Raw genomic sequence first — 24,145 nt, forward strand, 5'->3', positions numbered from 1 at the left:
GAGACAGATATGTCAATTTCCTGCAATATGCTGAACATACTCTATTGAAGTAAATTAAAGCTTATTGAATGAATTTTAAGTATCTTAGAAGTTCATTGTATTAGAACTGCAAAATTGAGGGGCTTATTATGGAATTGTGCATAACGTCACTAGAGGGGAGACATGACTAATGCAAACTTTGGGAAAGGTTATTAGTTTCAAAGGTCTATTTAAAATAATAGGTAGGCAAAAACAAACTTTTAAGTTAGTGGATTGCCAGGGAATATCTGGGGGATGGTTATGCAAATGTACCCACTCCACTCTACTTGGTCCTGCTAGTGAAGGCAGGGGGCTGGACTTGATGACCTTTCAAGGTCTCTTCCAGTTCTAGGAGATTGATCTCTCTCCACTTTTACATTACATTAGTTACACAAGAACTCTGCCTTTTGAAGCTTTGCCCTGAGGATAGGTCCTTTGTCTGCTGATCACCTATTACATCAGGAGAAGGTCAGAGGTCCAAATTGCACAAAGGTGTGACTGATTCATGAGTGTATTTTGGAATAAATATTAGATACATTAGAATTGGAAAAAGAACAGAGAAGGATTTAAAAAAATAGAGGTATGGGACAACTTCCATATGAGGAGCAATTAAAAGACTGGAACTATTCAGCTTAGAACAGAGACAACTGAGGGGATATATAATAGAGGTCTATAAAATTGTAAATAGTGTGGAGAAAATGAATAAGGAAGTGTTATTTACCCCTTCACATAATACACAAACCAGGACTCACCCAGTGAAATGAGTAAGCAGAAGGTTTAAAACAAACCAAAGGAAATACTACTTCACACAATACACAGTTAACCTGCGGAACTCATTGCCAGGGTATGTTGTGAAGGCCAAAAGTATAACTGGGTTCAAAAAAAAAAGAAATAGATAACCATTCATGGACTTACCCTCCATGAAGTGTTATTAGCCAAAATGGTCAGGAACACAATACAATGGTCTGAGTGTTCCTAAACCTCTGACTGAGACTGTACTCAATACATTTTCTTGTTCTGGTCACTCCCTCCGAAGCATCTGGCATCGGCCACCAATAGAAGACAGGATACTAGGCTAGAAGGCCTATTGGTCTGACCTAGGATGGCCATTCTTATGGTGTGCTTGTTCTGAGGCAAGTAAGATATGAACTTGTAACTGCAGAGAAACCCTTGGTGAAGTTTGAAGGACTGACTCATACCTAAGCCCTTGTTGGAGATGGGGTGATCTCTGGTAAGTGTATTAGCATGCATGTAGGTTCTTTAAATGTTTTAATATGTTTTCTCTCTTAATAAATGTTCCTGTTTAGAAAGAATTGAATGGTAATTCATAGCTGTGATCAGTCACCCTGTTTACAGACTCTGAGAAGAAAAGCAAAGCAGGCCTGCTGAGGTACTCTGACTTGCTGGGGAATTTACAGTGTAGGCAGCAAACTGTTCAGCCTGAAAATATTCCAGTCAGGAGTGAGTGAAATGTAGATTTCTGCCCAAAGGAGCTGATGGCCAGGGAGCCAGAAGCCTAACAATGAGTACCCTTGGTGGATCAGTGGGTGTATATAGGTGTGGTTGCCCTGAACTGTGACAGATTGCACATAGGGAGTTTCTCTGTTTAGTGGGTAGTGCTAAAGGGAACATATTTGGTCAGTGCTATTTTGATTCTGATGCAATTCAAGTTGTTGTCATTGCTCTTCAAAGTACTGTATGATCTGGACCCCACTTATCTGAGAGACTGTCTCATCCCATGTTTTACTATGGAGACTGGCATGGACACTAAATGCACATGTCTGCAGAGGTGGCAACTGGCCATCTTTAATGGAGAGCCCTCAGTTCTGGGATTCACTGATGCTGGTATGGTCCTAGATTCTTCGTCTGCACTTCAGAGCCCCATTCTCATCTACATGGGAATAACACACATAGCAGGGGTGAAATTCATGAATCCTCCTAGTCATTCTTCCCTGGGGGGAAGGAAGCAGTTTGCCATCACCCCAGCTCCGAAGAAACTGTGGGATACTCCTCACTTTGGAAGATGCAGAGGGTTTCTTCTGACTAAACCAGCAGGCCCCCCAAGATCCATCAGGGTCTCTGGGAATCTGCCAAAGGCAAGGGGCACTTTCACTCATGCCTTTTACTTCTGCACTGCTGCCTGGCCATTCTGGCTTCTGCTTAAGCCTACACAATGAGGACCCTGCAAGAGCTGTGGGTGCAGAAGAACCATCTACTGGGCTGTGCTTTTGGAATCCACACTTGGAGGGTTCACAATATGGCTGTACTTAGGCTTACGTTGTACTAACTTCAGCTGCTTTCCCCCATAGGTTTGAGCAGAAAAATTCTGGAGCGTCTCAATTCACTGCCCTGGAGCCTCTTCCCCTAGCTAATCCAAAACTATTGTTCTGAATCCCTATGGCAAAGGGGCTCTGCCAGTCCTAGAGAAGGAAAGGTGGTAACCATGGTCCTCTCCCCTACGAGCACAGGTTTCCCCTCTCTGTACAGACCTAGCAGAAAGGAGCAGAGGATACTTAATGAGAACTCTTGTGCTCAGCCCCTCTCCTGTGACATTGCTCCCTTGTCATTCACTTGTGAAAACCACAACGCAGCTTGATGGGTTTTAATCTTGGTCTTGAGAGACTGCTACATATTGGCATGCAAGTCAAACTCCACTGCATGTTACAACGTGCACAGCTGAATGGCAAACTGCAGGTATTAGGCTGTACAGCCAAAGTCTTAGGTTGGTAAACAAGGTCAGTTGCCCAGAACCACTGGGAATCCTATTCAAATCATCTCATAGTCAAACAACAACTATAGGATAAAAGCAAATACAGCCATTATTTGGGTAGAATAGAAGTGAGATAAAAGAGGTTTAGAATTATAACTTAGAGGTTAAAGAGAATTGTGAGGCCTTTAAATGCCAAAGAATAGATGAATGTTTCATAAACATGCATTTGTACTACAGTAGCTCATTCTGCCTAAATCAACAAAGATCTCAGGGTCACTCTGCAAACTCTTCTATTATTCACTTGTATGCATTTCATGCCTTTCCATAAATCATATTATTCTCCAATGCTATTGTCTTTCCTGTGATCACTGTTTTCTCCAGTTTAAATTATTCCTATAAATCAGCACCCTAAAGTACCTAATTCACTGCTGTCATCAAACTTGTCATACAACTGCCTCAGCCTGTGCAGACTTGCAATACATTCTCTGATGCATATCAGTGAGTAATTCACAAAAAAATGTTTACATTCATCTAAAGAAAATTACTTACTTCGGAATGTACATTTGAATTGCTAAATTTTAAACAGGAACAGAAATGGAAGGGAAAATTATGAAAAAAGATTGAAATAAAGAAGAAATAGTGAAAATATTCAATTAACTATTAATAGCAAAATAATTAGCAAATATTATAAAGATTGCCTTGATGTTGTACAGGAAGGGGAAATCAGCGAGGCAAGGAATAAGTGGGACTATTTTACAACAAAGTGGAAATTATAGTAATGGATGGTGTAGATGTAGATATCCCAGAATGAGTTAGGTTGAAATCCTGGTTCCACTGAAGCCATAGACTTTAGCCAGAATTTCATCCCTAGAGTTCAGAAGAAACTAAAGTTATGTTTCAGAGCAGAGGAACATAGTTTCTCTGGAAGAAGACATTAATGACATTAATTAACACTCTTAAATTATTTTAAGAAATTGATACAATCAAAAGAAGTGATGCCCAGAAGTTTTGACTTTAGAATTCAGCTATGAGTAGCAAAGACACTAGAGGACGGTTCTTTAGACAGCAGTTTACTGAAGATTACCACCTCTGTTCTCTGGCAATGAGTAATTAATGCAGTTCCCATTTTGAAGAAATAACCCAGTGCCAGGGAACAGGAAACTACTGATGTGGGAGCTGAATTTCAGTTGCAGGGGAGGTATTGTGACAGAATTACATAGCATATAGACACGTATAATTTGGCAGTGTTTAATGTGATTGGACTCACAGAAAGAATATTGTGACTGAAAAATGAGTTTGAAATCCATGGCTATAAAACTGAATAAGTAGACTAGCATACAGCAAAATGTTTGTGTAATCCCTGAATTGGATATATTTCAGGGAGTCTGTTAGACACTCCATAGGCAGGGCTGGCGCTACCATTTAGGCAGCCTAGGCAATCGGACTGCCTGTGGACAGTCGGCTGGTGGAGCTGCCGCAGGGGCACCACTGTGGCAGCTGCCACGGAGCACCGGACCCTCCACAGGCACCACTGCGGCAGCTCCAGCGGAGCCTCGGGACCAGCGCGCGGGGCGGCAAAATTGCCATCCGCCTAGGGCGCTCAAACCCCTAGTGCCGGTCCTGTCCATAGGAATGCACGACTCCCATTAGACACTCCAGTGCAGTGGGCCAAATACTGCAGGTTTGCCAGAGGGATGAGAAAGTGCAAGGGTCCCCTTTGTCCCCACAGCACATCGAGGGAGGAGGAAACAGTATGTCTGGCTGCAAGAGTGGGGATGCTAACAGTACCAAGAGGGGAGTGTCTGCCCAATGCAAGAGCAGGCCAAGTCCCTGGCAAGCACTAGCTGTACTTGTTGCTCGGGATTATCAAACTCCCCTGTCTAGCAAGTGGTCCACAGTGCCTCTGAAGCCATGAAAGTATATAACAAATGACTGTGTATTACAATTCTTGCACATTGCTGCTCCCTTCACTTCTCAGCATAGCTTTATGGTGGAATAACTGATCCCTTTATTTACAAAGTGTTTGCAAGCCTCTGCTCAGAAATATCCTAATCCTCTGCAAAGGCACTGTCTGTTCTTACAAAAATTCCACAAAAGTTCATTTTAATTGCTCAGAAAAGCAAAAGATTCACAAAGGGTAACCAGCGCCCTGTAAAGACCTTTCAAATACAACCCAGTTATTTTTGTGAAGTCCCAGGCAAACACCTTCATTACATTGGAGTTAAGGTGGTAAAGACAAATATTTGTGCATGAGAACAGAAATATAAATATCCACATCTACCCTCCCCAATAATTAAAGGCCTGATCATACTTTCTTCCATTAGGTATGATGATTACTAGTCCCTTTCTGGCCTCCAAGCACCACGGATCTGTTGGGTACACAGTCCCTGGCACTGCCTTCTTCCTTCTGGGCATCACAGCTTCATTTGAGCCACGGTAACAGGTCTGGTTCAGGTGGCAGCTGCCACTAAGTTCCTACCCTCTGGCACAGGCCTGTCTGCCCATAGGCGCCAATTCCGTGGGTGCTCCAGGGATGGAGCACCAAGGGGCAAAAATGGTGCGTTCTGAGCACTCACCAGCAGGTCCCCCATCAGCTTCCCCCCATGCCCCAGTGCATCCTGCCTGCCAGCAGTCCCCCTGGATCAGCACACACACATCCCACCTACCACAAACAGCTGTTTTGCGGCATTTGGAGGCTTGAGAGAAAGGGAAGAAGCAAGGACACAGCGTGCTCGAGGTAGGGGGTGGAACTGGGCAGGAAGAACAAGGGGTAGGGGGGAAAAGAAAAGTAGGGGTGGGGTGGGACCTTGTGGGAAGGGGTACAGTGGGAATGGGGGCAGGGCCTGGGTCAGATCCAGGGGTCAAGCACTCTCCCCCACGGCACTTTGGAAAGTTGGCGCCTGTGTGCCTACCTACTTCCCTCCTGGGGGCTGATGTTGTAGGAAGAGAATAGGGGGAACACCATGACAGAGGAAACTGCCCTCCGTTTTCCACATAAGGTGAGGGGATCTACATGAATGTCACAAGGCTGTGACCTGGCCATTAATTCTAGAGATACACAAATTAAGATAAAAATACTAACATGTTGAAATCTGGGAAATTCCCACACATTAAAAACTTGGTTAAACAATAGTTATATTTGAAAGGCTTTTACCACGTATGCAGTTAATGTTGCTAATATGCTTAACCTCCTTTAACATAGTGTATTAAAAAAAAATCCCTAAATATTAGAAAGTCTGGAAAGACACAGAAAAAAAACATACATACACTCATACTACATTTCCCGAGCATTTTCACTTGCTAGTTCACCATGAGAACTCTGGATAACCGTAAAAAAATCTTGAAATATTAAATTCAAATTTCAGTCTGATTTCTACTCATTATGGCTAGTAAATGTCATCTAATATATTCCCCCAGTTCTTTTGATAATTCCTTTGTAATTAATAGGATCTCAAGATGAAATAAACTCACTTTCATTTGTTGTTGCTCCTCTCAAAAGAAACAGAAAAAAAACCAGCAGAAAGACTGCAAAATAAAAAATAAGTAGACTGAGCTACAACAAGAACAGATTTCTACTGCAGGCTCTCTTCTCAGTTTTAGCATTTGGAGCCAATTTAGGATTTCCCCTTGACCTCTCAATTAATGTTTGATGACAATAATTGAATATGACACCCGTGAGCTTAGTTGAATTCCCTTGGGATAAGTTTAAATCAGAAATTGCTGCATAATGCCATGGTTTAAAGTTTGCAGAAAGTGGTTCTGACTGTATTTTGTTGTCAGGCATATGCACTGCAAGACAGTCTATTTAGAAACAAGTTGCATTCCTGATGATTGAACTATTTCAGCCTAGTTTATAAAAAAACAGATAGGTATAATTTGATATCACAAATGCAACACTTCTTTAATGAAAAAAGATTTAGAAAATATGCAGGATCAGAATACTTAACAGGTTCTGGTACATACTGGAAGGGGAGAAGAACTCTGAAAAATATGTGCTTTGTTAAAAAGCATAAGACTCCAGAGCACTCACTCACAAGGCAATTATATTTCAGAGACCTGTTAGCTGATTGCAGCTTCAAAACAAGCAGCAGCATCTTCAGATGAAACTTCAATCAGTAGAAACCATGGCTGGAACTCAAACTACAATTTCAACACATTAGTGATGTTAAAAAACTGAATGTTTATTCTTTCATGTTATGTTGATTAAAATATATGTGTACTGTGACAAAGTTCCTCCTCTACCTTGGTGGGTCCTGTGCTTATTGGCAGATTTGCTCACCTCAGTGATCTTCCCCACAGTCTGGATCAACTCCTCCTGTGTGGGACCAGGAGTTGGGAGGTTTGGGGGGAACCCAGGCTTGCCCTCTACTCTGGGTTCCAGCCCAGGGCCCTGTGGATTGCAGCTGTCTATAGTGCCTCCTGTAACAGCTGCATGACAGCTACATCTCCCTGGGCTACTTCCCTATGGCCTCCTCCAAACACCTTCTTTATCCTCACCACAGAACCTTCCTCCTGGTGTCTGATAACACTTGTACTCCTTAGTCCTCCAGCAGCACAGCCTCTCACTCCCAACTCCTCTCACACACTTCCTCTCCTCTGGCTCCTCCTCACCTGACTGGAGTGAGCTCCTTTTTGAACCCAGATACCCTGATTAGCCTGCCTTGATTGGCTGCAGGTGATCTAATCAGCCTGTCTGCCTTAATTGGTTCTAGCAGGTTCCTCATTACTCTAGTGCAGCCCCTGCTCTAGTCACTCAGGGAACAGAAAACTACTCATCCAGTGACCAGTATATTTGCCCTCTACTAGACTCCTGTACCCCACTGGTCTGGGTCTGTCACAGTACGCACACAGACACACACACACACAGAGATCTGATTCTTTTAATGGGAAAAAAAAACATTATACATTTCCTGCCCCCCCTCCCGTTTCTTTTCCTTTTAGGGGGTTGGGAGTATGTTCATATGAGGAAGACAAATATAACTAATTCATTCTGACCCATGCTAAAGGATTGTGTCCCCATAATAAACAGCTCTTTAGTAGAAAAAGGAATAGCTGGTTGCCCACCTTTGGTCTAGATGATCATATTGGTCCTTCCTGGCCTTAAAATCTATAAATTTGTGCAGGGGTGGCAGAGGAAAGAGCCTGTAACCCCATCAGTGGAAATATTGATGGGGCTGAGGTATGTTTCTGCCCCCACAACATCTTGAAAATGTCATAATGGCACCTGGATACATTTCTGTGCACATATACAGGGTGTGGAGGTGATAGAAAGACGTGCAGGACAGCTTAGCGAACAGGAGCTGCTAACAGGGAGTTTTGCAAGGGAATTCTCCAGGTGAAGGAGGAGCACATACAGCATCTGTGGGGTAAGTGACTGTCTGCAGTGTTTGTGTTTGTGTTTGGGGGTTACTTGCTGTGTGCTGAGCTTGTGTTTGTCAGTTTGTTTGGTTTGTTTGTTTGAAGGATCGTGTGCTGTAGCTGGCAGTTGGAGGTGGAGCTACTAGGAAGGTTTGAAAGCTAGAAGCCTCTGGTAATTGGCTGAGCCTTAACCAGTGGGCGGGGCATTCACTCAGGCCAGGGCTTTATAAAGCTGCGCACAAGTGACCAGAGAGCTTAGCAAACAGGAGCTGCTAACAGGGAGTTTTGCAAGGGAGTTTGGAAGGGGAGTAGGAAGGGAGGGGGGGGTCCCTTGTCGGTCTCATCTGTGACCTATTGGTCTCCTGAACCTATAAACAGAGCCACATCCAAAACTTTTCTGTTTACAGCAGAGCAGAGCGGACAGGGAGCTGCAGGTGGGAATTTGAGAGAGTTTGATAGAGGGAGGCTTACAATGGTAAGGAGGACCCGCAACACCTGTGCCAGCACTGCTTCTGTCTCCTCCACCTGCACCTGTAGCCAGACAGAGCACCAAAGCATGGATGCTTTTACCCAGATTCTGGTGTGGGCTTGCAAAGACTGTAATTTGCAATTTCCACTTACTGATATCCAGGCTGGGGGTGGCATCCAATGTGAAAGGTGCCTACTGGTGGAGTCTCTCAGGCAGCAGGTGGGAGAGCTACAGGAAGAGGTGGCTAGGCTGAGGAACATCCATATCCATGAGCAATTCATGGACAGTAACCATGTGGAGACAGCTGATGGTGCTGTCCCAGTTGACAGGACTACTGACACACCAGTGGAGGAGGAGATACCTCAGGGTGTATCTGACACACCAGTGTAGGAGGAGGCTCAGGGTGGACACAGCCAGCTGGTTACTTCTAGCAGCAGGCAGTGCTCCACCGCTGCTGCAAACCCTCCTGCTGTGGTAAAAGATAACTGTTATGCTCTTTTTGATACAGGAGAGAAGGAATCACCCCCAACAGTTAAGGAGGTGAAGCCTCGTACCCCTAAGCCTGGGACGTCTGCTGCCACCACTGATAAGAAACATAGGGTAGTGGTGGTTGGAGACTCTCTGCTGAGGGGGACGGAGACACCCATCTGTCGCCCTGACCGTTCATCCCGGGAGGTATGCTGCCTGCCAGGGGCCCGTATCCGAGATGTTACAGAGGCATTGTCGAGGATTATCCGGCCTTCTGACTACTACCCCATGCTACTCATCCATGTGGGCACAAATGATACTGCGAGGTGTGACAATGAGCAGATCAAGAGTGACTACAGGGCTCTGGGAGTATGGGTTAAGGAGTTTGGAGCGTAGGTGGTATTCTCTTCAATTCTTCCTGTTGAAGGTAGGGGTCTGGGCAGAGACAGATGCATCATGGAGGTGAATGCCCGGCTGCAAAGATGGTGTCGCCAGGAGGGCTTTGGCTTCCTCGACCACGGGATGCTATTGGAGGAAGGACTGCTAGGAACAGATGGCATTCACCTTTCGAAGAGGGGAAAGGCCTTATTTGCGCACAGACTGGCTAACCTAGTAAGGAGGGCTTTAAACTAGGTTCGACGGGGACAGGTGAGCAAAGCCCACAGGTAAGTGGGGAACAAGACCTGGGAGATGGGTTGGAAACAGGAGGGAGCATGGGCTATAATGGCAGAGAGGAAGGAGGGTCAGGGCGAAGCTGGGAGGCAAGATCAAACCAGTATCTTAGATGCCTATATACAAATGCAAGAAGTATGGGTAATATGCAGGAAGAACTGGAAGTGCTAATAAATAAATACAACTATGACATTATTGGCATTACTGAAACTTGGTGGGATAATACACACGACTGGAATGTTGGTGTGGATGGGTATAGTTTGCTCAGGAAGGATAGACAGGGGAAAAAGGGAGGAGGTGTTGCCTTATATATTAAAAATGTACATACTTGGACTGAGGTGGAGATGGACATAGGAGATGGAAGTGTGGAGAGTCTCTGGGTTAGGCTAAAAGGGGTAAAAAACACGGGTGATGTCGTACTGGGAGTCTACTACAGGCCACCTAATTAGGTGGAAGAGGTGGATGAGGCTTTTTTTTCAAACAACTAACAAAATCATCCAAAGCCCAAGATTTGGTGGTGATGGGGGACTTGAACTATCCAGATATATGTTGGGAAAATAACACCGTGGGGCACAGACTATCCAATAAGTTCCTGGACTGCATTGCAGACAAATTTTTATTTCAGAAAGTTGAAAAAGCTATTAGGGGGGAAGCTGTTCTAGACTTGATTTTAACAAATAGGGAGGAACTTGTTGAGAATTTGAAAGTAGAAGGAAGCTTGGGTGAAAGTGATCATGAAATCATAGAATTTGAAATTCTAAGGAAGGGTAGAAGGGAGTACAGCAGAATAGAGACAATGGATTTCAGGAAGGCGGATTTTGGTAAGCTCAGAGAACTGATAGGTAAGGTCCCATGGGAATCAAGACTGAGGGGAAAAACAACTGAGGAAAGTTGGCAGTTTTTCAAAGGGACGCTATTAAGGGCCCAAAAGCAAGTTATTCCAATGGTTAGGAAAGATAGAAAATGTGGCAAAAGACCACCTTGGCTTACCCTTGAGATCTTGCGTGACCTACAAAATAAAAAGGCATCATATAAAAAATGGAAACTAAGTCAGATCACGAAGGATGAATATAGGCAAATAACACAGGAATGCAGAGGCAAGATTAGAAAAGCAAAGACACAAAATGAACTCAAACTAGCTATGGGAATAAAGGGAAACAAGAAGACTTTTTATCAATACATTAGAAGCATGAGGAAGACCAAGGACAGGGTAGGCCCACTGCTCAATGAGGAGGGGGAAACAGTAACGGGAGACTTGGAAATGGCAGAGATGCTTAATGACTTCTTTGTTTCAGTCTTCACTGAGAAGTCTGAAGGAATGTCTAGTATAGTGAATGCTTACGGGAAGAGGGTAGGTTTAGAAGAGAAAAGAAAAGAGCAAGTAAAAAATCACTTAGAAAAGTTGGATGCCTGCAAGTCACCAGGGCCTGATGAAATGCATCCTAGAATACTCAAGGAGTTAATAGAAGAGGTATCTGAGCCTCTAGCTATTATCTCTGGGAAATCATGGGAGACGGGGGAGATTCCAGAAGACTGGAAGGGGGCAAATATAGTGCCCATCTATAAAAAGGGAAATAAAAACAACCCAGGAAACTACAGACCAGTTAGTTTAACTTCTGTGCCAGGGAAGATAATGGAGCAGGTAATCAAAGAAATCATCTGCAAACACTTGGAAGGTGGTAAGGTGATAGGGAATAGCCAGCATGGATTTGTAAAGAACAAATCGTGTCAAACTAATCTGATAGCATTCTTTGATAGGATAACGAGCCTTGTGGATAAGGGAGAAGCGGTGGATGTGATATACCTAGACTTTAGTAAGGCATTTGATACTGTCTCGCATGATATTCTTATAGATAAACTAGGAAAGTACAATTTAGATGGGGCTACTATAAGGTGGGTGCATAACTGGCTGGATAACCGTACTCAGAGAGTAGTTGTTAATGGCTCCCAATCCTGCTGGAAAGGTCTAACAAGTGGGGTTCCGCAGGGGTCTGTTTTGGGACCGGTTCTGTTCAATATCTTCATCAACAATTTAGATGTTGCCATAGAAAGTACGCTTATTAAGTTTGCGGACGATACCAAACTGGGAGGGATTGCAACTGCTTTGGAGGACAGGGTCAAAATTCAAAATGGTCTGGACAAATTGGAGAAATGGTCTGAGGTAAACAGGATGAAGTTCAATAGAGATAAATGCAAAGTGCTCCATCTAGGAAGGAACAATCAGTTTCACACATACAGAATGGGAGGAGACTGTCTAGGAAGGAGTATGGCAGAAAGAGATCTAGGGGTCATAGTAGACCACAAGCTTAATATGAGTCAACAGTGTGATACTGTTGCCAAAAAAAGCAAACATGATTCTGGGATGCATTAACAGGTGTGTTGTAAACAAGACACAAGAAGTCATTCTTCCGCTTTACTCTGCGCTGGTTAGGCCTCAACTGGAGTATTGAGTCCAGTTCTGGGCACCGCATTTCAAGAAAGATGTGGAGAAATTGGAGAGGGTCCAGAGAAGAGCAACAAGAATGATTAAAAGTCTTGAGAACATGACCTATGAAGGAAGGCTGAAGGAATTGGGTTTGTTTAGTTTGGAAAAGAGAAGACTGAGAGGGGACCTGATAGCAGTTTTCAGGTATCTAAAAGGGTGTCATCAGGAGGAGGGAGAAAACTTGTTCACCTTAGCCTCCAATGACAGAACAAGAAGCAATGGGCTTAAACTGCAGCAAGGGAGATTTAGGTTGGACATTAGGAAAAAGTTCCTAACTGTCAGGGTAGTTAAACATTGGAATAAATAAACCTAGGGAGGTTGTGGAATCTCCATCTCTGGAGATATTTAAGAGTAGATTAGATAAATTTCTATTAGGGATGGTCTAGACAGTATTTGGTCCTGCCATGAGGGCAGGGGACTGGACTCGATGACCTCTCGAGGTCCCTTCCAGTCCTAGAATCTATGAGGAGCGGCTGGAAAAGTCACTGTGTTGCATGAGATCTAACTGGCCACCGGGAAGCTGGCAGGAATGGCGCAACTTGTTCCACAATCCAGCCACTGCGGGTCCCAGTAGAGACATCTGGCCCAGGGGAAAGGCAGGAGCATATGTGCCAGCTGCTGGGATGGGGAACAGGGCACCAACACCAGGGCAGGAAGAGTGGAGGGTGTCATCAACACAGGGTGCCAGCCACCAGGTAGTGAGGGGAGCACAGGGTACTGGGCACATGCTGCAAAAGAATGGTGATAGGAACTGCCAGGATGCCTCTTTCCAGCTTCAAGCTGGCTGCCTCCACTTCCCCAAGCTAAGTCTCAGTGGCTCCCCTTGCTCTCTCTCCCTGTGAATCTATGAATTGCGTAATGAACTCTAGGGCTCACCTAGTACTGCTTTGGATACAATCAGTGGGAGCTGAGGATGCTCAGCGCCTCCAGAGGCTGTGTGCTCCGTCAGGAATGGAACCCCAATGACACTGCAGAGAACAGCAAGTTGCTCCTTTAACTAAAGTTGGATTAATAAACCAGAACCACCTGCTGGACCATTGGCTATAAAAGGAGATGTGAGTTATGCTTTACCCCAAACTCCTCCTCAACATACACCCTCATCCCAGGAGCACAGGAATAGTCATTCTACATCATACTACACACAGGCTTGACAAAGCCCTGGCTGCGATGATTTAGTTGAGAATTGGTCCTGCTTTGAGCAGGGAGTTGGACTAGATGACCACCTGAGGTCCCTTTCAGCCCTGATATTCTATGATCAAACCAGTGGTCCATCTAGTCCAATATGTCATATCTCTGCAGGTGTCCAGTAGCAATAGAAGTAGCCCGTACCTTCATAGAAAGATTCAAGAAACCTTGTAATGGATAAGTATAGAAAAGCTTGCCCAACAAACCCAGTGTAGGCCTAGGACCTACAGGTAACTTCCTCAATTACAGCTCTCAGATCACTGTGCATGATTAGTAACTACTCCATATGGAATTCCTGCCCTTCTCTAACCCATGGCAGCAGGTCCAGCTTGCAAGCATAGAATTTTTAGCACCTCTACTACAGCTGCATGTAGTTCTTCCTTCTGGAAGTGTTAATGCTGTGATGGGATAATCAGGACTCCAATCCTTGTATCTTCATATCAGGAGGGTCATATCACATGCTTCAACATACTCTCTCCTAAACAACAGAACCACAACCTCACAGGCATTTCTGTGGACTGTGGAGAGACAGGAATAAATTAGAGATGCTACTCCCCTCATTTTGTACTCTCTCAGAACCGTCTGTGCCAGCTTTTGTTACCCTCATGCAGGAAACATTTCACCTTGTGTGACATGCAATGTTTATATCTTGTACCCATTTGGAACAATTTGCTCTTGTTTGTTACCATAGAAATCCATAAAGATGAAAAAGCCTGAAGAAGAGCTCTGTCAGTGAAAGAGACAAGCTTTACACCTAACAGAAGTTGGTCCAATAAAAGATATTACCTCACACACTTTGTCTCTAGAATATTGGTGGCATGTTGTTTTTCTAACATGAAGGTAAATGGCAAGCAGTACTGTAAGAATTGCCACACAGTGCATTTAATCCTACAATTTCTCTTTTACTCCTCTTCCCACCTTCATTTTAGGTTTATTAGAGAAAAAAACAACACTGTCTTGTTCACAGTGTTGGTACATTATTTTTTAACTGAGCATTCAATAATTCGTGAATGTTCAGACACTTTCAGAAAATGTCATGAACATTTATCAGGTTGCTATAATCATGCATTTGTTCTTGACAGTTCATGAATTAAAAGTTTATGAAAATTCATAAAGGTTTTATTAAAGGGTTCATGACCATCCACATACTTGAAATGTCTCATTTTATTTTCATAGTCTGACATGAAATATTTATGAACATTTCTCCTGGGGATAGAGTTCTAATTTAGCAGACAATAACTGACAGATTATTGACGACTCCGGTCACACAGTTAACTTGTAAGTATGCAGTTAATATAATTGTTCTCTCCTTTAAGATAAAATTGATGCACTTTTTCTACTGGGTCTGACACTCACCATATGCTAGTATCATTCCTTAAGAAGCTCAGAGTGGACCTTTACCTCATTTTGATCATACGTTTATCTTGTAACCAATTAGGAAGTCTGAACATAACATTTATTGCATCTAATCATCTCCCATAGTGTTGGGGTTTGGGTTTTTTTTGGTTCCATACACCATTTTAACACAGCTGCCCACACAAAGACAAAAGAGTACTTAAATGCTTTGAACAGAATTAATTTCCTCCTGCTGCCTTGTGATTAAATTTTAAATAAAGTTGTGCTGTTCTTTGGTCAGATGAATTAATAAAGACTTTTTAACCAGCAGTTCTGTATTGTTTTCCTGAGCAGCATCTGAATGTCAAGCTATACCGGTTGGACAGTCTGGCAAGGGGCTGAGCCACAGCCAATAATCATAGGAGAGAGCAATAAAAGAGAACTCTGGTTACCTAGGGAAGCCCCAGTTCCGGAAAACACTTAAGCAGGTGCTTAAATACCACTCACATCAAGTATTTAACCATACCACTGGTTAAATACTTTGCTTGTTCAGGACCAGAGTGAGGAATCCAATGGAATATTACACACATATGAAAAAGGGTCATGTAAAGGGGACACTCACCATCTGGTGTGCCCCCTGATGACTGAGTGTGGCTTAGCACCCTCTCTGGGCCCTTGCATCCCCTGTCAATGGTTACTCTAAGCCTGGGGTGGCTTGCCCCTTTTCATTCAGCCCTCCAGACAGATCAATAATAGTCCCACCCTTTCCTGGGTGATAAGGAGCACAATAAAGCCAGGGCCGGCTCCAGGCACCAGCATTCCAAGCTGGTGCTTGGGGCGGCAATCTGCAAGGGGTGGCAGTCCCTGTTGTTTTGTCCCCTAGCAGCAGCCAAATTGCCGTCGCGGACAGCGAGGGCAGTCTGTGTGCCCTTAGGGTGGCAGGTGCGTTTCCGCGTTGGCGGTAACTTGGCAGCAGCTTCTACGTTTAGCTGTCCGCAGTGGCTTCAGCTAAACATAGAAGCTGCCACCAAATTGCCACCACCGCTGAAACACGCCTGTCACCCTAAGGGGCACACGGACTGCCCCCACCCCTGCGGTGGCAATTTGGTGCACTGCTTGGGGTGGTGAAAACTGTAGAGCCGGCCCTGAATAAAGCAGAAAACTAATGACCCTATCCCAGGCCTTGCCCCACCCTGTGCTTGATGGTTCTTAGTCCCCCCTTTGTGTCAGGGATTTTTTTACCTGCCCTTCCTAGAGGGTTGCCAGCCCTCATCTCTGGGTTCTGTCCCAGGGGCTCTGTATTAAGCAGCTAATATTTGCTTTTGCAGATTTACTGCTGTTTTCCTGGACCCCTTCTTATCTTCAAGCTGATGCACAGCCCTTTGGGGTTCCCTGACACCAGACAGCCCCTCAGCGGCTGGGCCTCCTACAGCTATCTGTAAGGTTTTTCCTTAAGTTGTTTTCTTGAGATTTCCTGCTCTCTTCAGTTTCCTGGGAGCTGAGCTCAGCTCACCTCAACTCCCTTCTTCTCCTCTGCAGTCTCCTTTCTCTAGGAGGCTTCTCTTTCTAGGAGCAGATTTTATCTCAGTTGTTGCTCATCAGCCACTTAATCACACCTGGGGAATTAACTATTCTGCCCCTTAACCCCTTGGTGATTGCTACAGTTTGGGATTTACACCCCCTCCATTATGGGTCATTAAAGTTCAAAGGACTTTAACTAAAAAAACCCTGGAAGTATAATATGATATGATTAGTATAGTATAGTATAGTATTCAGCAACAGTTGGAAGGCTCTCCGAACATTCAGAACACCTTCCAGGAATTGTAAGGGTAAATTAAGAGTTCATATTTAAAGGGATACTTTATGCAACTCTTTCATGTGTCTCCAAATGTTTATTAAGTATCAGAGGGGTAGCTGCATTAGTCTGGATCCAGGGCCGGTGCAACCATAGGCGACCTAGGCGGTGGCCTAGGACACTGGGATTTGGGGGGCGCCATTTTCTTCAGCAGCCCCAGTTGCCGCCGGCATTTAGGCAGGAGGAGCTGGGGCAGGGAAGCGCAGGCAGGGCCGCATGCAGCAAGTAACGAAGGGCCGCAAGCAGGGGAACTCCCCGCCCCAGCTCACCGCTGCTCCGCCTCCTCCCTGAGCAAACCGGGGGCAGGGGTGAGCTGCTTCACTTCTCCTGCCTCCCAGACTTGTGGTGCCAATCAGCTTAGGTGCTGCAAGCCTGGGAGGCGGGAGAAGTGAAGCAGCAATGGTGTGCTCAGGGGTGCTCGTGAGCGGAGCAGGGGTGAGCTGGGGCAGGGGGGGCGCCTCAGGGCACAGCAGGGGAGCTGCCGAGGGGGGGGCGCCTGAGGGAGGGGTTGTGGGGATGGCGCAAGGTGGAAGTTTCGCCTAGGGCGCAAAACATCCTTGCACCGGCCCTGTCTGGATCTGTAAAAGCAGCAAAGAGTCCTGTGGCACCTTATAGACTAACAGATGTATTGGAGCATGAGCTTTTGTGGGTGAATACTCACTTCATCAGTTGCATGTTGGATGCAAATGTTTATTGTGCTTTTTCCAACTATACCTACCGCCTAATATTAATTTCTCCATTAGCAAAGTGTTAGATAATTTAGTCAGCCCTCTATTTAAGTTGGCAAGAGCACTGACTTCCATTTTATAAGAATGATTCTTTTTGCCATTTATAAGTACTATTTTGTATTATTTATTAGTACTTTCAATTCAGCCAATAATCTTAACCATTTTTTTAGGGCTCCTTTCTGTTAGCCTATATGTTGCTATTGTGGTATTCTTTGGGTTTTAACACACTGACACTCCAAAATGGATGTCCCTTGTTACACAAAACAGAATGAGACATGCCTTTGTCACACAGGCCAGGTATATAAGTCCTTAGGAAATAGCCATGTTTCTTAATTTCCTGGGAAAGCTGGTCAATTTTGGTGTGGCCACTAGGGGTACCAGTGATGTTAGAAAGTCTTGACCACTACGTGGAGGGGTTGGGTTTGGATTTCTGTCATAGGGAGTTCCACCCACAGTTAGATTTCACTTCCTTTGAGATATTTAGAGTGCTGAGGGGAGTCCCTCTCCTTTGCTGCTGCGACCCATCTTTTCTCGTAACCCAGAAAGCAGCAATAGAAGCTGGGCCAGAGTGGTTTCAACATAGCTAGGAGATGAAAACTAGGGGGCAAGAACAGTGGGGCTCTGCAGCACCTCAAAAGGTGGCTTCCTCAAACAGCTAGTGTGGAAGCTAAGAAAGGGACAGAGTGATAAGGGTGTCCAGGTGTCTGGTTTTGATGTAAGGGGCAGCCAAGGGGCTCTGCGCACTGCCCCCATGTAGAAGCCAGAGAGGAGACATGCCGCTGCTTCCGGGAGCCGCTTGAGGTAAGTGTTGCCTGGAGCCTCTAACCCTGACCCCCTCCTGGGCCCCAACCCCCCGCACCAGCCCTGATCCCCCCAATCCCAGCCCAGAGCACACTTCTGCACCCCAAACCCCTCATCTCCAGTCTCACCCAGAGCCTACACCCCCAGCTGGAGCCCTCACTCCCCCCTGTACCCCAACCCTCTGCCCCAGCCTAGATCCCCATTCCACATTCTGAAGCCCTCAGCCCCAGCCCAGAACCCTTCTAAACCCCAAATCCCTCATCCCTGGCCCCACCTCAGAGCCCATACCCCCAGCCGGAGCCCTCATCCCCTCCCACACGCTAGCCCCCTGAGCAAGCCTGGTGAAAATGAGTGAGTGAGTGAGGGTGGGGAGAACAAGCGAGAGAAAGAGGAAAGGGGATGGAGTAAGCATGGGCGGGGCCTCAGAGGAGGGGCAGGGTAGAGTAGAAAGTCAGCAACCCTAAGAGTAAGAGAGACAGGTAGGCTCATTTTTAATGGAAAGGATCTCTTCTCAAATGACACAGGCTACATGGAGGCCAGCAGGTGCCTCAGCTCCTCAGGTTCCTTTAATAGCACTTGCCTCCAGTACCTCAGTAAAATTTACTGAGGATGGGTTGTCCTTTAGCCTTAAGGGTTAGGCAGCCCCTCTGTGGCTAAGAGGAAATTTGTTTAAGTTCTAAAACCAAACTCAAGAGGATAACCACCCTGAGGACAGAGCAGAGGACTGGTGCTCTGGAGACCTGTGTTCTAATCCCAGTTCTGTTTTTTGGCAAATCCTACAAATGCTTGGCCTCAGTTCATTCATCTGTAAAATGAAGAGAACCCTCCTCTATCTCACTAGGAGTACTGAGGCCAAATTATACACCTAAGATTAACCAGTGTTTTTACCCCTCTGAAACTTCATTGGCTTCAATGGAGTTACTCTAATTTACACCAGCATAAATCAGAACACAATAAGATACTTTATCCTTGTTGAAGCCATGAACCTTGCCATCCTGTCATCGCAGATGGAAATCAAGGGCTTTCATTGAGTATCTGAAAATTAAAAATTAAAAAATAAGTGAGCAAAACTAGCCAAATTACAACAAATTTCATGTGAATGATTGGACATGGCCAACAGCCCATTTCTGCAAAATTCCTCTGTTCCCACAGAAAAAGATATGCTTATTTCATTAAGATTTCCTCAAGCAATCCAAAAAACACCTCTACTAATTATTCTGTTTTCTCTATTTCATTTCCTGTGTATATATTTGGAAAATTCCTTTACTTTGTTTACTCGTTATATTGATAAACACAGCTAGATTTGCCTTATCTTTCCAGAGCAGTGGGTCTTCATGCACACATTTTCACAATTAGTATTTCAGGGCAGATATCTGCTTTCAGATCTGCTCAGTTAATCTTACATACCGTATTAACTTGCTACATGCTACACATATTTTTACATTAAAACAGTAATATCACTGCAATGGGTTTCCAATAGCAGACTGGAGTTGCTTAGTCTAGCTTTAAATTCTACACTAGAATTGCGAACTGACAATGCAATTGAAATATTAAATATTCTGCTGTGAACTGACTAGTAGGGTCGCCAGCAGGTGTCTGGTTTTCAACCAGTACACCTGGTTGAAAAGGGATTCTGGCGGCTCGAGTCGGCAGCGCTGCAGAGGGCCGGGACTAAGGCAGGCTCCCTAACTGTCCTAGCTCCATGTGGCTCTCAGAAGCAGCCACAAGCCCCTAGGGACTGGGAGGCTCTGCATGCTTCTCCAGCCCCAGTGCCAGTTCCACTCCGAGAGGTCTTCCGCGAGACCTCTCCGGGCTGCCGGTCTTCTACCAAGACCTCCTCCGGACCTGGAAGCTCTTTTCAACGACCAGGTCCGTGGCGGCCACCGTGGGGGTTGACCTCCTCGCGGAGCCCCTGCTACACAATCCCCAGCTTCGTGTGCAGGTGGCGGAGTCCCCCATGGTGTGTCAGAGGCTGGTCTCGGCGGGAGTCACCAGGGTCGGAAACCTCCTGGACTACGACCGGGGAGACTGGCTGGATCCCCTGACGCTCGCTCAGCGCATGGGGCTCTCCAGACCTCGTACTCCCCAGCGCGTACTTCAGGAGGTGAAGGCCGCTTTACCGCCTGCTGCTCGGGCTTACCTCGACCGGGTCCTGCGAGAGGGCACGCCCTGCCCACCCTCCACCCCAGACCCCGTGGACATTTTTATCGGGCCCCTGCCCCGTGGACCCAATCGGTCCCCTCACCCTTTCACTGCCAGCCGGCTGCATGATCTGCAGCCGGTTTTGCTCTAGACCGCGCCACGGAAACATCTGTACTCGCTCGTGCTCCATACCCTTCACTACCTCACCCTCGCGTCCCGCCCCGATACCAAATGGCAGGACCTCCTGCCGCCTCTCGAGGGTGAGGAGCCCCGGTGGGCCAGCTTATACTCTGCCCTGGTCCCGAGGCCCACCGGGGATATCGGTTGGCAGCTCCTTCATGGAGCCGTGAGCACGGGCGTGTACTTGGCGCGGTTCACGTCTGTCCCTAGCACTTGCCCTTTCTGTGGTGAGAAGGAGACCTTGGCGCACATTTATTTGGAGTGCGCCAGGTTGCAGCCCCTGTTCCGGCTCCTCCTGAATATTTTCCTGCGTTTTTGGTTGCACTTTTCCCCTCACCTTTTTATCTACACGCTCCCCATCCGTGGCCCCACGAAGTCGCGGGATCTCCTTCTCAACCTCCTCTTGGCCCTGGCCAAACTGGCCATCTACAACACCAGGGAGAGGAGGTTGGCCGATGGGGTTTCCTGCGACTGTAGGGCCTATTTCCGTTCCTCCGTCTGCTCATGCATCCGGGCAGAGTTCCTCTGGGCGGCGTCCACTGGCTCCCTTGACGCCTTCGAGGAGCAGTGGGCCTTGTCCGGGGTTCTCTGCTCGGTGTCCCCATCGGGTTCCCTTCGTTTAGCCCTATGACCTCACTCCCGATCCTGTTTTTTCATTAGTTGTCCCCCGTAATTACTTGGTGTCCCAGACCTGTGGGTCCTCCCCTTAGGCTGGGGGGAGGCCCTTTAGAAGTGAGCGGGCTTCGCCCGCCCACCCCCGCTGGATGCCAATAGGCCAGTTCCACAGCTTCCATTGGCCAGGAACTGCGACCAATGGGAGCTCTGAAGAGCGGCACCTGCCAGCACAAAGGCAGCACACGGAGCCTCCCTGGCTGCCCATGGCCTAGAGGCCACAGGGACCTGGTGGCCACTTCCTTGGAGCTGTGGTAAGTGTCACTAGGACCCCACACCCTCTCCCGCAACCCAACCCCCTACCCCAGCTCGTAGTCCCCTCCAGTGCCCCAACCGCCCCATCCCTAGCCCCACCCCCAGACGGAGCCCTCACCCCTCTGCAGCACCTGCTATACCCCAAATCCCTGATTCCCAGCCCCACTCTAGAGCATGCACCCCCAGCCCAGAGCCCATATCCCCTTCCACAGCCCAACTTCCTGCTCCAGCCCTGTGAAAGTAAGTGAGGGTAGGGAAGAGCTAGCAATGGAGGGAGGGGGCAGGGCCTTGGAGAAGGGGCGGTGCAGCGCTGTTCAGTTTTGTGTGATTAGAAATTTAGCAACTCTACAGACTAGTAGTAAAATATGTGACAATCCTGAAGCCCACATCTGACAACTAAGGGAGTTTGGCTGAGTAAGAACAGGGTAAAGAATTCAGTAATAGTACTGTGTATTTTTTTGTTGTCTAAAGAGAATACATATTTTGATGATAGTCTCTTAATTATTGATTATGGTTATTTGTGAAATGCCAACAGTATATCTAGCCCTGTACAAGATACAGAAAGAGACATGGTCCGGGCCACAAAGAACAAAGATTTAGAAGTGCAGTTCAAGTAAACATCCAAGTGTCCAGAGGTTTGATTCTGGTTTCATTGCACTAGGTTTACACTGGTGCAACCATATTGGTTTTAGTGGAATTACTACTGAACTACTCCACAGCAGAAGCAAGCTCCTGATGTTTATCCAAAAAGTATCTGAACCTCCTGACTCTACTTCAGTGGCCTAGAAATATCATGAGCTTTCCAGTATGTCCTGCTTCTGGAGGGGACAGAAGGGTCACAAGAAAAGTTGGCAGTATTTCAACACTTTTGCTCCTCTTTATTCTTGCTGAAACCCAGAAACAAAAGTGGAAGTTAATCAAATTAGAGCTGGATGAACAGGGGAGAAAAGTTATTCATGGACACTTTGGCAAGTTAGAGACTGAATTTTCATTTGCCACTTTCATACTCGATTTCATGAACATTTGTGGGAATTAAATTTTGTTTATACAAATGTTTGCAGAATATGAATTTTAAACCCATTGCCATTGGCTATTTGGCTGCAGGTAACTTAAATTCATTTTGGGCAGCAATAGTATTATTACTGTTTTTCCCCCCCCAGTTCATTTGTCAAAATTAACTGCTGGCTGTTTGCTCCTGATGGTTTATTATTATTTGTATTATCATAGCACACAGCAGCCACAGCCATTGAACAGAACCCCACTGTGCTAGACGCTGTACAAGCACAGAAGAAGATAGTCCTGTGATGGGATGGATCCCCCTTGGGAACTGCCAACTGATGTGCCAAGACTACTTCTGCCCCTGCTTTCCCTGCCAGTTCAGGACTCCAGCACCCTGTCTTGTTGAGCCAGACATACCTGTCTGCTTCAGCACAGACCTAGAGTCTGAACCACATGCCCCAAAGCTGCACACTTAACTGAAAGCAGCTTACAGAAGTGTTCCTGTCTTTAACACTTAGATGCCCAACTTCCAATGGGGTCCAAACCCCAAATAAATCTATTTTACCCTGTCTAAAGCTTATACAGGGTAAACTCATAAATTGTTTGCTCTCTATAGCGCTGTTTCCCCCCTCCCCAATATTAATACGTACTCTGGGTTAATTAATAAGCAAAAAATGATTTTATTAAGTACAGAAAGTAGGATTAAATGGTTCCAAGTAGTAGCAGACAGAACAAAGTGAATTATCAAGTGAAATAAAATAAAACATGCAAATCTAAGCCTAATATAGTAATACAGCTGAGTACAGTGTGATGGGGTAAGGCCAGATGGCTACAGTAAAGTACTGAGGAACAGGTATGTTAGCACCAGGCTAAACAAATCTCCAGTACTATGGTAACCAAATGGCAGTTGCTCCAGGTTAATCAAGGCACCTGGGGCCAATTAAGATCTTTCTAGAAGGCAGTGGAGATAGCTACATTGATTGGCTGCAGGTGTTCTAATCAAGGCAGGCTAATCAGGGCACCTGGGTTTAAAAAGGAGCTCACTCCAGTCAGGTGGGGAGGAGCCAGAGGAGAGGAAGTGTATGTGAGGAGCTGGGAGCAAGAGGTGCAAGGAGCTGAGACTGAGAGGGTGTGCTACTGGAGGATTGAGGAATTATCAGACAATCAAGTATTATCAGACACCAGGAGGAAGGTCCTGTGGTGAGGCTAAAGAAGGTGTTTGGAGGAGGCCATGAGGAAGTAGCCCAGGGAGTTGTAGCTGTCATGCAGCTGTTACAGGAGGCACTATAGACAGCTGCAATCCACAGGGCCCTGGGCTGGAACACAGTAGAGGGTGGACCTGGGTTCCCTCCAAACCTCACAACTCCTGATCAGACACAGGAGGAGTTGACCCAGACTGTGGGTTCCACCAGAGGGGAAGATCACTGAGGTGAGCAAATCTGCCAATAAGCATAGGACCCACCAAGGGAAAGGAGGAACTTTGTCACAACAGAAAATCTCACCCTGAGAGATGTTTCAATAGGTTTCTTTCACAGGCTGAGTACAGTAATTTCCCCTGGTACAGCTCTTGTTCCAGCTCAGGTGGTAGCTAGGGGATTCCTCATGATGGCTCCTCTTCCTCCTTTGTTCTCTTCCACTCCTTTATATATCTTTTGCATAAGATATATAAAGGGAATCCTTTGTCCCTCTCTGGGTTCCCAGCCCCTTCTTCTCAATGGAAAAGCACCAGGTTAAAGATGGATTCCAATTCAGGTGACATGATCACAAGTCACTGTAAGACTTCATTACCCACTTGCCAGCACACAAGCATACA

Source organism: Gopherus evgoodei, chromosome 2, assembly GCF_007399415.2.
Source record: "Gopherus evgoodei ecotype Sinaloan lineage chromosome 2, rGopEvg1_v1.p, whole genome shotgun sequence".
In the NCBI taxonomy this organism is placed as follows: Eukaryota; Metazoa; Chordata; order Testudines; family Testudinidae; genus Gopherus; species Gopherus evgoodei.